The sequence below is a fragment of the Ammospiza caudacuta genome, chromosome Z (genome assembly GCF_027887145.1).
Source record: "Ammospiza caudacuta isolate bAmmCau1 chromosome Z, bAmmCau1.pri, whole genome shotgun sequence".
NCBI lineage: Eukaryota > Metazoa > Chordata > Aves > Passeriformes > Passerellidae > Ammospiza > Ammospiza caudacuta.
The window spans coordinates 27,296,234-27,313,491 of NC_080632.1; positions in this window are offsets into that span (position 1 = coordinate 27,296,234).

The following is a 17,258-nucleotide window of genomic DNA, read 5'->3' on the forward strand; positions in this document are numbered from 1 at the left end:
AAAGATTTTTCTGGCATGGGTTCATTTGACCCTTTCATTTATGCTCCTGTAAGACTCATCAGAAGTGGTTCTCCCCCTTTCTTCCAGACTGTGGCTTCTCAGCCTCTCCTGCTTCCCCTTGCTGCTGTCCCCCAGAGCTGGGCACGACTACTTTCTTCTCCAGGCTTCATATCCAATGCTTTGATGGCATTATGGCCCTATTTGATGTCAATGGCGTGATGAACACTGGTTATCCAGTGTTAAGCTGGACTAAGTTACATCACCATTCTGAAAATGTAGCGCAGGAAAACTCATTTCCCACTGTTTACCACACAACAGACTGTTTTCTGGCTATGCTAGTACCTTCCTTCAGATGCTACCATTTTGTACACTGAAATATTAAGGCTGCTTTGCATGTAACTTCTTTAATCTGAAGTTATTATCATGTCTGCATGCTTTAAGATGCTCGATTTCCTCAATGATTTGTTCTTGACATTATTTCTTACCTCACCTAGCTAATGTGAATTATTAGAGATTGACTAGCATGTTATTGTAAAAATATAATATTGTGTAATGCTGGAATTTAAAGGTCAGCCAGTAAAGCAAGTGCTAATACCTGACAAACTAAATATTTTGTTCAGTCTTGCTTCAATGACTACTGCTAACCAAGCTATGGCAATCTCATGACACTGGTATCACCAGTTCCACAGCAATAAAAAACCCAAACCAAACCCCAATCTAAAACCAAACACTCATGTGTTGGTCCATGTCATTCATCTGAACAGTCACACCAGGCGTGCACGAACATGATGGTAATCAATAACTCATCAGTGACTCAGCAGAAGGATCGCAGGTGAGATCTGTGCATTTACTAACCTATTTTCTGTCCTCCTTTTATATACCGCCAAGCAGTCACCTAAGCGAACCTCTGCTTTTAAGGTGCAATAATTCCAGTAACATTTGCTTTCGATACGAGTTACTTCATTCCTATGGTACCGAGAGGCTGGATCCCAGGGGCGGTTTTCCCTGTGGTCTGCGGCGAGCGGATCCATCCTGCCCGCGACGAAAAGGCGGAGGAGGAGCAGTGGAATGCGACAAGTGGCACTAGGTGCGAGGAGCTGCGGCGGCTCTCGCTCGGCCCGGCTGAACTGCGGGACACCGCACCTGCTTTCGGCAGAGGCGCCTCGGTGCCTTGCTAAGCCGCGCAGCCCCAGGTGGCGCGGGAGGAGCCCCGGCCGGGCTAATGTCACCCGGTGCCGTTGCCGCTCCGGCCGCGCCGCGGGGCAGCTGCCGTTAACGGGGCCGCGCCGGGCGCGGGGGGAAGGCACGAGGAGCACCAAAGAGAGGGCAGCTCAGGCCCCTGCCCGAGCCCCGGGAGCGAGGGCCGGGCCCGCCCCCAGCACCGCTCGGCCGCCATACTGCGGGGCAACCCAAACTTGTTACACACGGGCACCAACTCCTCCTCCTCCTCCTGCCCCTCCCGCCGCCGCCGCCCTGCCCCCGCCGGCGAGGGGAGGAGGGGGCTGCGCCGGCCCAGCCCCAGCCGCGGGGAAGGCGCCGAGGCAGGCAGGCGCCGTGCGAGGGAGCGCCGCAGCCCCCCGCAGGTAGGAGCGCCCGGCGGGGCGGGCTGTGCGCCGGCCGGGGAGGAGGAGACCGCGGCAGGGGGCGGGCGGAGAGAGCAGGAGGCGGCGGCGAGGGAGCGGTCGGCACTGGGGCACCGACCGTCCGTGCCCGCCGCGCCTTCTCCCGCCGAGGTGGGTGCGGGGCTGGGGGACCCGGGCGTGGGGGGGGGGGCGGGGGGAGTGGCGCGGCTGCTCCTAAGAAACGCAGTCCGTCCTGCCGCCTGACAGGGCCCGGGCCGCCGCTGGGCTCGGGCGGGGGGCTCGGGCGCTGGCAGCCCCCGCCTGCGACGCGGCCGGACCGAGAAGGAGAGGAGGAGCCTCCAGCTGCAGCAAATGAGCGAGGGCTGCCAGGTTTATAAGTCTGCTTTTCCTCCCACCGCCCCCGAGCCCCGCTGAATCCGGCGGCAGCGACCGCCGGCTGCGGCCCCGCCAGGTGCGTGCCCGGGGTGGCGGTCGGGCCCCCGCCGCCCGCGCTTGCCGCACCTGCCGCGGAGACGGGGTCCGGGGGCGCGCCCCAGGGTGGTGAGGACGGATGCGAGGCGTTTTCGCCTGGCTGAGAAGTGGTCGGTTTCCAAGGGCCAGCAGCTCAGGTTGCCAGGAGTGTGTCCGGGCGTTTCGGGGAGGCCGCTGTCTGCTGGGAGCCGCCGTCCCTCGTTGAGCGAAGAGCAATACGCGGCACTGGGTGCTTGCCGTGGGGTAACCGGCTGCATGTGTTCTGAAGAGCTGTTATGTGCTGCTTTAATTTTTAGCTGTCAGGAGAGTTTAAATCAGGTTTCCACAGAGGTGCTGAGTTTGCAAGGTACTGGTGAAGAGAGAGTTTTCTATCCCCATTTGCCCCTCAGCTCATTCTGAGGGGATGTCCTCACTGCTTCCCGGAGGTGTGGGTTGTTGCATGGTATTTTCCGCGTATACAAAACTACGCATCATGGGCGTTTAAGGGAGAGGGATTGAGTGGATGAATGCAGCCGTGGTAACTTCATTGTTGCAGCTCCTTTCTATTACGTGACTGCCTTTAGCAGGGAGGGGAACAGGAGCTTGATCCTGCCCTGGTGTAGGAGGGAACCTGATGGATGTGTAGATGGAAGGGATTTTTCAAGTCTGCTTTTTGGTTTAATGCTGAAACGTGTTCCTGCCTTCATGGCATTATTGTCACGTACCTCTTACGGGGAGTTACTTCGGCTGAAAAATGTGAAAAATCACCTTTAAGTTTATAGCACCCAGGTATTTCTAGTAGCTCTGGAAATCAGTGTAGTAATAAAGCCTCTTTTTTAAAGAAAATTGAAATTCTCGCAGTAATTAGCACATGTCTGTTGAGTGCTTTGTGCCCATCAGGCTCAGAAATAGCTACTGACCTCATACTCCCTTTTGGATACCTGTCTGGAGATTTTGTTAGAGAACTGTTTAATGACTTCTTTTATTAGAAAGAGTGCAAGCTCAGGCAGTTACGCAAGTGCGCCTAAAGGAAGCTGTGCTGGCTGCATGGATGGCGAATGTGGAGGCCGAGCCGGAGTGGGAGTATCGTTTACAAACTGAGTTAGAAAGGGGCATTGTAAGAGAGGACCGAGTGGCTCGTGTTGGGTGACACGCTGTACGTACCATGTTCCCTGCTGTGCAGGGAAGAGCGTTTGTACCGTGTGCTGCCTATGGATGGATGGCCACTCATTCTTTCTGGTAGCAGAGATGAATTATAGGTGACTTTTTCCACTGGAAGCAAACGGGTGGCATGAGAATGTGTTACTGCGTTTATATGCTTAGAGGGGGAAAAAAAAAAGGGAGGCTTTGTAAATGGGGAGCTGGATTGACAGATGAAGTCTGTCTTTACTATCATCTCTTGGCTTGTAGAGGAAGTATTTCACCATCTCTCCCTCCTTCTCTGAAGCAATTACTTTATATGGCTTTTTCAATGGTCCAGGATTGCTGCAGAGTCTGCTGACAAAAGCTGCTTGCATTCATACCTACCAAAATAGGTCTATAGCTGGTTTTTAAATTTCTCTCGTGTTTTTTTTTTTTTTTTTTTTTTAAGAACAAAAGCCATTGTAGCTACTTCCACAACAAATTAAGTGTTTGATGTGAACGGTTCTGTTTCAAAACTGTAACACTGATTCATAGGTTTTTCTGGACACTCTTAAGTACAGGTGTGCCCACAGACTTAATTTAATATGATGTGTTGCCATCTCTTTGCTGGTACTATGATTCAGTCTTCTTTCCTCCCCCCACCATCCCAGTCCCTGCATAAACAGCTATTACATTGAACACTTGATAACCTTTTCTTCCAAAATGCGTGGATTCATACCATTAAGAGGTCCTGCAAAAAGAAGAGATGTTCTAGATGCCTTGGCACATCCCATGCTGGCCTGCCTCTTGAGCAGCTGAGCCTCAGAGTTGCCTGCTCCGTGCAGCCTTTTGCTGGGGAGGAGCTAGAGAACTCGAGAGGATCTGTCATCTGCTGAAGGCCACTGGGGTGGAGTTGAAAGCTACACTGTGCTTGCTCTGCAGCTCACTCTTGTCCTCTCTCCCACCTGTCTTAGGGGGTGTGTGCCAAGTGAATATTTTCGTTTTAAAATACATTTTCTTAGCTGTTTTCTTGCAGGGAAGCAAGTGGGAGGTTTCTTTCAGTCATGTCGAAATCAGTTATTGTTCTGGGCTGCTAGCATTAGATGTAATACTTGCATATGTCACCTAGTTTGCAAAAGGTGTTGATAAGTAGCTAGGTGGTTGTGCCATAATCTGATTGTTAAGTATGGCTTTTCTAAGTGGGAGTCTAAATCAACAGAAATAAAATCTTGGAGCATTTCTATCATGGTTATGTTATCTTGGAACTCCACTGATTGATTGTTTTGTTTGAGTTTTGGTTTTCTCCAGGAAAAAGGGAATCTCAAGCTAGTTGTTGCAACAGGGATTTTGTAGATAACAAGAATATAAAATATTTCTCCTGAATGTTCAGAGCTGAAGTTATTTAACCCAGGTTTTGCCATGCAGAGGTAATGAAATAATTGCCAAAGTTGACTAAAGTGTCTTGTAAGCAAGCCTCCAGTGCTTCCAAGTGTTGGATCTCGTTGAATTCATATTTTGTGATTTGAATGAGTTGAAAAGTAGCTTCTGAAGGTATATGACCATAAGAGCATTATTCATGAGTGGGTGGTGATTGATGATGAGTCTTACTAAACTAAAAATCAAATACTTGTAGACATGACTGAGACAATTTCTCACAGTGTTTTAAATTCTGGGTAGCATGTGAGAATAAGGTTTGAGATTTAAAGATGACAACAGAAACAAGTAAAGCAGATAGGAAACTTCCATTGTGGTAATATTAAACAGTTTGGTGGGGGAGTGTGCTCTGTTGTGCCCTATACTCAGTTGCTCTATGCCATGTTAATTAACTGAAGAAAGGTATGCTCATTTGGAAACTTGCATAATATACAAGGAGCTGGAACTGCTTTTGGCTTTTTGTTTGGTTGCTTTTTCTCTGAAGTTTTCTGCCTCCTTTTTTCTAACTAGTCATTTCTCTGATGATAAAGCAATGTTTTATAAGGCCTTCTTCATCTGGCTTTGCATGGTAGTCCTGTGCCTGAGTGTTTAGGTAGATAGGTAAAAGAAGTGTATTGAAAAGAATGAAGAAAGTCCCACTTAAACTTTACTTATGTCTTGAGCTTGGGAAGTTGAAGTGCCTAAAGAGCTGCTTTTCATGGAGCATACAACTGGTTGAGTACCAGAAGGTACTTGGGAATGCCAAAACTTGGGAATGCCAAAAGGCACTGCCAAAGCTTCCATTTGCAGTTAACTTGCCTGTGTATTGATATAGCTGTGCAGGCTAGATATAGAAGCTGTTTTAATTGTTTTCCTTCTGATATGAAGGTTTTGTCCTTGTTCTTGGATGGACTGATGAAAGGAACCAAGAATTACTTTTTCTGTTCCCATAGCTCTTCAGCTACAAAGAGAAAAAGTAGAACCTCCTATTTCAGACTAATGTATGCTGCCATCCTGGATTGGGAAGTTACAGATCTTGCTGTCCAGAATGGGATTAATGAGGTCTTACATTTAATTGTATTCTGGCCAAACAGCTTTTATCTGCCTGTAAAGTTCCAGGAACGCAAAGGCCTGTTTAGCTTCTGGATGTGCTACTTTAGCCTGCTTTCATTCACCACGAGGGAGGATACTGCCTGCCTGCAGTAACAAGTATGTTGAGCTCCTCTTCTAGCCAAGGGTGTCCAAGAGCTGCTCTGTTTCCTCCTGCTCCCTGTAACACCAAGTTGTGGTGCAGTGAGCTTCTGGGTATGTCTATCTTTCTGAAAACAAAATTAATAAATGTACCAGAGCTTACTTTTACTAGGTGTAGTGCTTTCTCTTTTTTGATTATGGGATGGAGGAGGGAAAGAAGACTTGTATTGAATGAAGGGTCATGAGTGTTTTTTTCAGTACTGTAACTCTGAGACTTTTGACACATCAGTCTTTTAAAGCACTAAATAGCAGCCTTTACTTCAAGAGTATGTTGTTCTGTACTGGGGGAGCCAGTTCTTGTGGCCTGGGTGAGGGGACAAAACAGGTGCCAAAATAATAAAGAACTGTAAACAGATGAAAATAATAATAAAAATCTGTAGATGTAAGCAGATAAGGAACTTAGGAACCTTTATAAAGACTACACAGAGTTAATTGAAGATCATGTTTGAAGTTTAGAACCAAGTTTGTTGGTACAAGAAATAGTGGACACATTTTTATTTTTCTCTGTTCTTCCACCTATTTCTTTTTGTCTCTGTTCATGTACAGCAGTGAACTCATAATCCACTAGGCATTTTCTGCATTGATCCTCTTAAAAAATTAGTATTAGCCTATATATGAAGCAGGCTAAAGAGGATTGAACACTGCTGCAAAATTAGTACCTGTTGGCCTCATTGGAAGGACAGGCAGGTTCCCTGTTTCTTGTATGGTTGTGTGTTCCACTGCAGGGTTGTGCAGGCTGAGCAGATATGTGTTGATAAAGCACTGGTATGGAAGTGACTTGGGAATATATGGAGTTAGCAGACTGGGAAATTGTGGTGTCGTTCGTGCATCTGATTACTTAGCTAGGAGACAGAAATGAATATGCAAAGCAGGGGAGGGTTTATGGAGATGGCTACTTCTACTGGGAAAGCAGGGAGACGAGAAACTTTTACAGACTTGGTTAGCTCTTTGCTGGTGTACAACAGAGAGACCAAAGGTTGCCTGGAACCTAAAGCAGGTCTGACACAACTGCAGCAAGGCGAGACAATGGGGAGGCTGCAGTTCCCTGTGCCTGAGTAAAACCTCCAGGTCCATACAGATTTGCATACATTGCAAATGGCAGAGCCAAGGAGTAGGGGGAAGAATGCATGAAACGTGATTATAGTTCTTGCTTTGTTGAAGAGTGGTTTTCACCGCCAGCCTTTAACAGTATTTCTGAGGTTTTTTCCTTCTCTCAATATAAAGAAGGCATTCTTCTTGCCCCAAATCGTTGATTTATAAGTATATGCTCAGTTGTGCTTTTTTTTAATAAACAAATGATACTGTATGAACTTTGCCATTGAATATACAAAGAGATGAATAGAAATGTGAAGGCTTTTTGTTTTTATAGAATGTCTTTGTTCTCATTTCCACTGAAAGAGATAATGAGTTACAATTGTGTGTTAGTGGAAAAATAATGCAGGATGTATGGAAGAGACCTAGAGATGTGGAAGCTCTTGGATTTATATGTGAATTCTCTCTCTGTGTAGATTTTAGATATTCTGGGGAGAATGGAGCAATATAGACTTTTTAAAAAACAAAATGCACATTGAATTGACGTCTTAAATCAGGTCATTGAAGTTGTGCTTGACATTGGTTAGGTTTGTTGTAATTAAACTCATAATTCTGGAACACTTCAGAAGGAGCTGTTGTTGGTTTTGCTGAGCATGATATGGACTGGTCAAAGTTTGTGTGAGGACACATTTAATTCCATAATTTAGCTCCATAAAATGCATTCATTAGTTTACCTTTCTGGTTTGCAGATCATTTCTTGTGACAGTAGGAAAGACTAAACTGGTAATACTGTGTGGTGTTTGGGACTGTCATATGGGCATGGACAGTACTGGTTTGTTTGCTAGAATTACAGTAACTTGTAAGAATGCATGTCAATGCAGTATTTTACATATGCGCTTCTCTGTGCTTTCACCTCATCTAGTAATGCTTGAATTTATTCAGAAGATATTTATTAAATCACATTTAAGAAATAAAATCCCAGTTGTTGCAAGCAGAACACTTAACTGTTCAGTAAAATCAGATGAGACTCTTTTTCTTTGTCTGAGGATGTAAGGAAGACAGTTTGTGGAACGGGGGGATCTTTGGACCAGCTGATACAATGACAGGCTTTGGGACAATCAATATTCTCTCGACCTAATCTTATAAAATATTTATTGCCCTTCTTTCTGAGCCCCATCTTGGATGTTCTCAGTAGACTGTAATTCATGCCAGACATTGCACTGTGGGCCATGAGGTATTGCTGTGTCTAAATCTGTACTCAGTTTGAGTATTGTAAGGACTCTCTGCAAAGCACTTTAGAAGAGAAGAGTGGTCTGCGCACAGAAGTTAATAATCAGGCCCTCGTCTTGCTAGCAGGTTTGTGTGGGTGGAACGTAGCTGAGGCTGGGCATATGCCTGCTGAGGTTGCCCTCTAGTACAGGGACCCACGCAAATACGCTCTCTTGACCTCTCAAAATAACAACGACAAAAATCCAAACCAAACAAACCCCCCCCCCCCATGACAACAACAACAAAACGATCCAAACCGGCCAAAAACACGCACACAACCCCCCCTAAAACAAAAACCCCAGTAGCAAGCTTTAGTTGTCTGCAGACTTTAGGAGTCTGCTGAACCAGTGCTATGCTTAAAGCTTTTTTTTCTCCCATATAGCTGTTGTTTCTTTTCACTAAAAGTGCCCTAAAATGGCCAGAGGCAAGAAATTCAGGCATTCCTTTTTCCACTCAGCAATTGAATATAATTACTAAGGATTTGCTGTAGGTGAATATGTATGCACACACAGATCCCCATCTGTGTATGGCTAGATGTACCCCACCCAAAGTGTCTATTTGTCAGAAGATTATTGATTGATCAGACCTGTAGATGTAAAGAAAATAAGTGCATTTGATGGAATTAGTGTCTCTGCCCAGAAAGCAAAGCTACAAAAAACTCTGCAAAGCCATTAAAAAGTGTCTGTATTTTGCACAGTGGTAGTCATTAATGTTTTCTTTCCTGTTAAAATCTAGTCTTATTTAGATGAGAGAGTGACTGCCTTTTTCTTCATTAAATTGTTGGGATTGTTGAAAATCTAAATGTTTAGATGTTTGGCCCTATGGAAATAAATTTACTGCTTAGTTATATCTTACTTAGGTTTTACTCAGCATCAGTGATACTGATAAACTGCCTTGAAAGGTCATCTTGATTATCTTCTAGGTAAGTGAGACATAGAATGTAGTTTCATTTCTTTGGTACTGGAATCAGTTGTGAAGGATTGTGTGATGAATATGTGAGACCTTTCCATAGGCTTAAGAGCTTTTATTTCTACAATTTCCTCTCTCTGAAGAATTAAAAAATAAAAGAACCAACCCATAGGTATACATTCTCAGTATATTAACTGTTTAATGTACTTGACTAGCTATTTTTAATGAGAGTCAATACTATTGAAATAGTTTCTTTCTGAAGATATGTAGATAAATTTATTCTAAATGTATGTTAAATCTTACCTTTTATGTGTCTAAGGGATTTATTACTCCAATGTCAAAGGGTATGTGGCACAAATCTATTTCATACAAACATGTGACTGTATAAATGTGTATATTGGCTCATGTGTGTATTAAGATGTTGATAAGAACGCATTTTTAGATGGTTGAATATGCCTCTTTGGAATTAATTTAAAATAATATTTTATAAAGGCATCTGTTTTGCAGTTGCCTTGAAATGGGCTGCCTATGTGCATGAATTGTGCATCAAATGGTACATGCTGATATCCAGGAATTCCACTGAGATTTTTTAAGAACTTCTTTTTCCCTCTTTAGCGCTTACAACCATCAGAGGATTATTCAGACGCTGTCTTGTGTTCTCTAATTTAATTGTTGGCTTTTATGAGAGTTCAGTTCCTGTTGCTGCATGTCTGCCTCTGTTTTTCGTCATAGCTCTGCTTTCCATCTTCTGGAATAGGATGGAGAGTTATTGTATGTCAATTGTTTTGGAAAAAGGAGTTTCTCAGCAGATTATGAAATGATGCTCTTGATCAGGTGGAGCATCTGATGGCCTGTGCAACATCTGGTTTCTGATTAGTGTTTGCTGAGAAGGCAGTATACTTTGAAGATGAATTAGCTGTAATGTGAGGGAGGGATGATGCTGAAGTGGATTTGGGAGCGTGTCCCGGGGGAATGGGTGAGTGCAGCAGAAAGTCACTTGAGCAGGAGTAGTTACTGTTTGTCTGTGGACGGTAAATGGAGTCAGCTGTGCTAATTTCTATGCAGTAAATGGCCTCTGAGAGTCAAAGGTGCTAATGTGGCCCTGTCATTACAAGGCGTCTGGCAGGGAAGGGAGCTTTGAGGTTTCCACAGAGAGATGTTGGCCTGCATATTTCCATGGCAACAGCCATCCTGTACACGTTTAAAACCTTTGATTAAAGATACAGAAGGGAGGGGGAGATATTTTTAAAGTTACAAATGTATAGCTTTAACTTGATCTTTCATTTTAACAATATCCCTTATTTACAGTCCTTGGAGTGTGGAGATATTTATAAGGAACAGAGCTGTCGTTTTCCCATTTGACAGACTCTGAGATGGCATTTGGGGGCATAAGTGATGTTCTGGAGATGAATATCTGACTTTGATTGTAGCTGCACCAACATCACTCTGCCAGCTTAGTTGCTGTTTGTTCACATTAGTGTATTTTGTACCAAAATTCTACTCAAAGTTTATTATGCAAGGGGTTTGTTACTGATAAAAGTGTTTGTGAGAATTTGTGCAAGAATTTTAAATAAGTTAGAGACAAAACTTCTAAATTGTTTTAGATGGTGGGATCTATTTTTTTTATCTTTTACATAAGCAGGAAAGGTGAGTTTAGCTCACATCCTCACCACATGGCTTAGAAAGTAACAAGACTTCTAGTTAAAAAATCTTTTCAAAATTTATTAACTAATAAAACACTACTAATAAAGCTATTTATACTTTAAGTTAATATTTAAATATTTTATCATAAAGACTCATGCTACAGGGTAAGCTTTCTTAACTAATCATAACACACAAACCTACAATACTATACCCTAAAGCTCTAAATTTTCCTCTACTTAGTTTAATGTGTTTCTACTTTAAACTATTAATCCACATTCTCACTTCCAACACCTAAATTTAGAAGACTTTTCCAAAGTCTCAGATCAAATCCTATGTTTAGTTCTAAGCTTTGTCTTACAAGCCCAAAGTTCTGAGAATTCCCTGCATTTCAGATTCCAACATTTGAGGAAACAAGCTGCTAATTCTCTGTTGAATAAGATTTATTTTCAAAGCGGAGGAACATGAGATAGCCTAAACTGTAGTTTCTTGAGCAGTATAGTAGCTGATGTGCAAAAACCTTACACTGGAGGGGAGAGCAAACTGTTCCTGCAGAAACTTAGGCTTTCTCTTGGCTTGCAAGCTATGTGGAAGGCATATTTGTGCTTGCTGCATCTTCAAATCTCTGCCTCCTTTCCCCATCTCTGTGTTCTTGACAGTATTTTTCTTCATGCAGTGGTGGCCAGGTATCAGGATTGCAAAAGGAGTGTTCTCTGCCCAGGTTAGCTGTTCTTACTTGTAATTCTCAGGTGCACCATGTTGCACTTCCTGGGAGTTTTTGTTACCAAAAAGCACTAGAACTTTGCCACCCACCACTTCTCTTGGATCATCCTTGTGAAGAAATAGTGAATTACTTTTGCGTTTCACGTTTGTGCTAGAAGAAGTTGAGCTGTAATACCAGAACTAATGCAATGGGACCTTTGCAGAAGGATGAAATAAAACTCTGTTTCTTCTGTGCCTTTACTTTGGACAACTAGGCTGTCTTTTTGCTTTGGACTGGTCAGTGGTGACTCTAGGTGAGGCCGTTACTATATTGGTGAGGGAAAATGACAGATATTTTGTCGTGACTGCATGCAGAATCACTCCAGCATTTTGCCATCATTTCTTTCAGAAGGAAGAGGTGTACTGATGCTACTAAGCTTAGTGGTTGGTGATTGGTAGTTTAAATGGACAGAGTTGCCTAGGGTTGCCAAAACAGGAAATTTTAGTGCTGCAGATGTATTGTTCCATCTGAATTGCTAAGGCTGAGCAGACTGTGGTTACTACGAGCCTCAAGTACTGCTTCTGCCTTGACCATGAAGCAAAGCACCCTTCATGCTCCACTTATACAGATCCCTGATGTTCCTTGAGGGAGTTTTTGGTACTGAATGACCCAGTTGGTTACTGTGGAAAGTTCATAGTGACTATGCAAATAGGACTGGAAAGTTCACGACGCTGGAAGATATCCCAGAAGGATAATCTCCATTATAGAAGACATAGGGAAAAAAATACTTGGAGGAGAAATTATAAAGTATTGCAAACTCCCTTTTTTCATTTAGGCTGCAAAGGATAATGATCCTGTTACTAATCTGTGTAATTTTTTATTAATTCCCATGTGTTTGGAATGGTTTACAGTGACTTCTGATATGAATAAGTATTTCTGCTCACTTTGAAATAAGAGATATGTGTTGTCTGCTAGGGATCTAAGTAAAAGCAGAAAACAGGTCTTTGTGACATCCGGACCACATATCAAATGGACATGGCAGCATAGTTACAGCATTTCCATCAGTTTTCTCGAATTAGAAAGGTCAGTATGGGTGTTTGGTTTTTTTTAAAGTAGGCAGAGGATGAAGCATTGTTTTGACAATTTTTGGTTTTAAGCAGAGTTAAACAGATGCATTTTAAAGCCAGAGTAGCTTTTGGGTCAAGTTGCCTTAGTGCCTGAATGCAAGATGTCATGCAAGTGAATATAGTAACATCCAGGATGACCATGATCATGTCTTCTGAGAGAAGAGTTCTGTCAGTAAAACACCAGTCACAACCCCCCTCTCTGGGGTTTTGTTCTGGTGATTACCACCGGAGAAGAAAGTTGTGCTGTTTTTTTCAGCTTCTGCAATGTGGCAGAAGGACATTCCCATAGCAGTTTTAGTGCTAGGAATGGATTAGAATAATGCTTGAGAGTAGAAAGCATTATTTGTTAGCTAGCTTCTCTCCCAGTTACAGCTAAGATTCTAATCACTGTTTTAGGGTCCTGAAAACTTGTTTGCAAACTTTGTGAGGATTTATGTCCTGTGTAGAGGATAATAGAGAATAAAACCAAGCAAGATCCATATAAATAACATTAATTGAAACTGCCTAAAAGGGAGATAGAGATGTCTAGAGGTGGGAATTAAGTGGTCTAAAGGATACTGAAAGTGTGTGTTCGAGTTTGTAGATGGGTACATAAAATGCAGAACAGACTCTGATGATCTGAACATGTGCTTCTGATTGGAGAGGTGCTGTGGTAGCTCTGAGCTTGAATTTTCAGACCATGATGTTTGGGTAGTCTTTGAACATTTTGCCCTGATCCTGAAATGTCTGCCTGGATAAAGCTCAGCTGGAATAGATATGCATCTAGAAGATAATACTGTAGCCTTTGTTCGGGTTTTGCAGAGAAAATGAAAAATGTTTGGCTTCTGAAAAATGTTTCAATGATCTCACTAGGAAAAGCAATGTGGATTTTTAATGTAGTACTTACATTACAGCCAGTAACACCATAAAAATGTTTGGTTAGATGTCCTTGCAGGATTGCTGCCGTGACTTCAAAACTTCTTCAGATGTGATCAAATGACTTCAGCAGGCTCTTTTGAGACCTTTCCTGAGGTGTTGAAATCCTTTGTGGTTGCATGAGTTCAAGATGTTAAAGTCCTGAGATGTAAGACTTTATAGAGTCAAAAATTGTACATGTAGCTGAGATTCTGTATTTGGTTACTTAGGCAACGTGCTATTATTTTTTTTCTTTATACATTGCCACCCCTGAGTGTGCCCTGTGTTCAGATAGACGAACCCTTTGGTTAGGGTTAAAATTAATCAAATTGACAGTAAAGCATTTTTATAGGCCATACTATCTGAAGGTGGCATATATTAAGATTATTGTGGGAAGCAAGAGAAAATGAAATTTTATTTGCTGAGATACTGAAAATAATGATGCATATCAATTTTAGCATTCAAAGAGGGAAAGTACAGTTTTGAGCCACTGTTTGTTTTGGCAAGTCATTTTTTTTCAAATGCATTGATGGAACTGTTTGTACTGTCGTGAGCCAGAACAATGTCAGGTGGGTACTGCATGTACTGGAACAAGCAACTTTAGTGTTTCCTGAATCATCCTGAGTAGAGGAATGTGAAGGACAAAACTGTAATAAAAACGTATGATTATTGCTTTTTGCTGAAAGAGAAAAGTTGTAGCTAAAATTCAGCTTAGTTTAAATTCTTATGTTTCATTTCCTTTGCTCCAAAGGAGTTCATAAAAACATAGTTGATACCTTGCTTTTGAAGACAAATGTATTCCATGTGAAGTCAGGCTTCATTAAAATTAAAATCACTTTAGTCTAAATTTTAATATCAAGCTTCTCAGTAATTTTTTTAATGTGAATTTTAAATTAAAACTGCAAAGATAAGAGTTGGTGTAGTGTGTTTTTAGTGCCTGATAAGTGTATGTTGTTATATAAATCAGGTTACATATGTAGGTGTTTCTAGTACCTAGGACAAAGATGTATTGTATATAAAGCTTGTTTTTCAGTTGCCTTAAATTCCTAATACTATCATGTTCATCAAATTACACACATAGCTGTTTGTTCTCTTTGCACATTGGCACAGATTTTCCAGACTCATGCCGAACCAGTAGTGGTATTTGTGCCAAAGGGTTGAGTGTTTGGAATAAGAGAGAAGGCGTGCAGTATCCAGGACAGCGCTAGCAGTGTGATGATGGTGTTTTCTGGGGCTCTGCTGTGATTTGTAACACAAATCTGTACACAGATCAGTCTGTGTAGCGATTGTTCAAAACCTTGTATTTGTATTAGTACTTTGAGTGCCTGTGTTTGTGGCAGAGGCAGGGAGTGGGAAGGTGAAAGCTGTTAACTGTTCATGCGCAGCAAGATGAAGAATTCATCAGAGGCTCTGTCGTGGCTCAGCTGTTAGCCAGCAAGTTACCCATAGGAGTAAAGTACTTGTGCTTGTTTTGGGGTTGAACTTTGTGGCAGGTGGAAATCAGGAGTTCACCAAAACAGCTGAGTGTTTGCTGTGGTGATTGTGGCATGTGTCTGGACTTTGGCTGTAATTCACTGCTCAGCTCTTTGGCAGGAGGACAGTGTGATCTGGTTTTAAAGCCTGAGGTCTCTGAGAGGCATGTGAAACAGCCTAGCTCTGAAACTGCTGAAGGGGGAGAAACTGTGATAGCAAGGAGGATCAGTAATGAAGCTTAATGCTTCTTGTGGCCATCTGCAGGGTTGAAAACGTTTTAGTGAGGTTTGCTGTTCGTTTTGTAATGGGCGGTCATGTAGACATGCATCACAGAGGCATACATTGATTAATCAAGAAAGTGTTTCTAGTGAGAACAGGAAACACTTAAAAACCTGAGCTTTTTATTAGCACTTCCCATTTCCTGTCCAGCCTCTCTGTTTGGTGAAATACAGGAGTTTTACTCTGGAATTGAATGCCTTAATTCACAACATTAAGTGGCAGTGGCGATGACTGTTGCTGTGGGAGCCTCACTGAGGCTCCAGCCTGCTTACTGGCCATGACAATCTGGCAAAACTTTCTTGAACTCAAGGTTTCTTTATCTGCTTACATTGCTGCCATGTTTCTTCAAGTTTCTCAGGATGCCTTGATCATTTTCAGGATATAAAGCACTTCTTACTTTTGTATCTCCCAAAGTACAGTTTGAGAGGTTCTTTCTCCATTTTCAGAACTGTGATTTAATTTTAATTCCTAATTGTATTTGTTTTTCAGAGTTTGTGTGAAAAGGTTGAAAGTATTCCTGTATTACTGTGATGTGACTTAAAGCAAGGGTAGTTTAATCTTTTGTAGTTGATGAAAATGTGAGCTTTAAATAACATTCAGGAAGCAGAGAAGGAATATAAGAAGAAATATATGAGAGGTTGGGGAAGTAGTTATAAAGGCTTCGGAAGCTCTCTTCCAGCAGTCACACTGTGCCTGATAAAGCCAAATTAGGTAGTTCCCTTTATGTGGAACAGAGGGACTTGGAGGTTGTGAAAGGATGATGTTTGTTGCTTTCACAATTAATGAGTTCCATTTTCAGCAAAAATCTAAAGACTTTAGGCTCATGTCGTATTGGTGGCTTTATGGTGCTACCAGTGCTGTCATATTCTGGTGGCATTCCAGGGCCCCAAACAGGCAGATGTGTTAAGAGTTTGTGGTACCCAAATGCCAGTGGGAAGCATGGTCATTGCCACATGAAGTAGTTTGAAAGAAGAAGAAAGTGAGCCTTATGGAAGGAGGAGAAGCGGAATTTTGAGGATAATTTGAGTGGTCCTGCTCCTTTGAGTCACTCAACTTTGCCTTTGGCTGTTATATCTGAAAATGCTTTCCAGGTAAGTCTTTCTGTGGAAGTGAATCCCAAATGCTTGGAGGAGGGAAAGGTCGCAGTAGCTGTTAGTTTATGGAATATACAGCAAAATTAAAAAGGTATGGGGCAGGGGATATAAGCATCAGCCACGTGTTTGAGCTGTGTGGCACAGACATCAAGAGTTAGGAAGGGCGTGGAGTTGGGAAGGATGGAGAGCTGTATAAAAAGAAAGATGTGTGGGATTTACATTTTCTTACAGAAAAGGTAATGTCTAGATTTTCAAGTGAATGTGTCATGTGGAAAGCGAAGATGACTTGCTCTGAAAAAATGCTTCCATGCAATTTCTAAATGCTGATGTTTCATTGTGGAGTGAAACTATAGTGTGTATTACTGATCTGATGAAAGGTGAAATACATATTATTCTGATTCACACATTACCTTCTTGGTATACCCACTGCAAGTATATCAGCAAAGCCCATGATCACATTTTTCTTCTCCTGGCCTCCAATTTGCTGAGAAAAAGGTAACTAGTTTTATTTTCTAAGGTATTTGTGCAGATAAGTAAATTCATTGCATTTTGTAAATCTAGTGGAATTTTACTGATATCCTTCCTGTGGCAGAGCATTAGAACTTGCAAACCTACTGATGCTGATTACCATATTCACACTATGATAAAAATTTAAAGATAATGCAGTTGATTATTGCTTGTGTTTTTGCATCTACGTATACCAAATATGCTGGAAATTCATTTCTACAGATGAATTTTCCCTAAGGTTTGTACTCAGGCTGCACTGATTGATCCTTGGCATAGTTGTATCAATAAGCTAAATCCTAATAGGCAGCTGGTAATTGGGTTTTTAGAGGGGAGCCTTATTGGCATATGGCTCTCATTATGGGGCACTACCGCATCTAAAGTCATTTTAGTTCTTGATGTTGCAGTTGTGCCGTGTAGGGATGGTGCGATTGCTCCAGGGAGAAGATGGAAATGCCTCACATCACTCAGCTGTCCTCCTGCTGATTAAGGAGTGACACTGTCCAAGATGCCT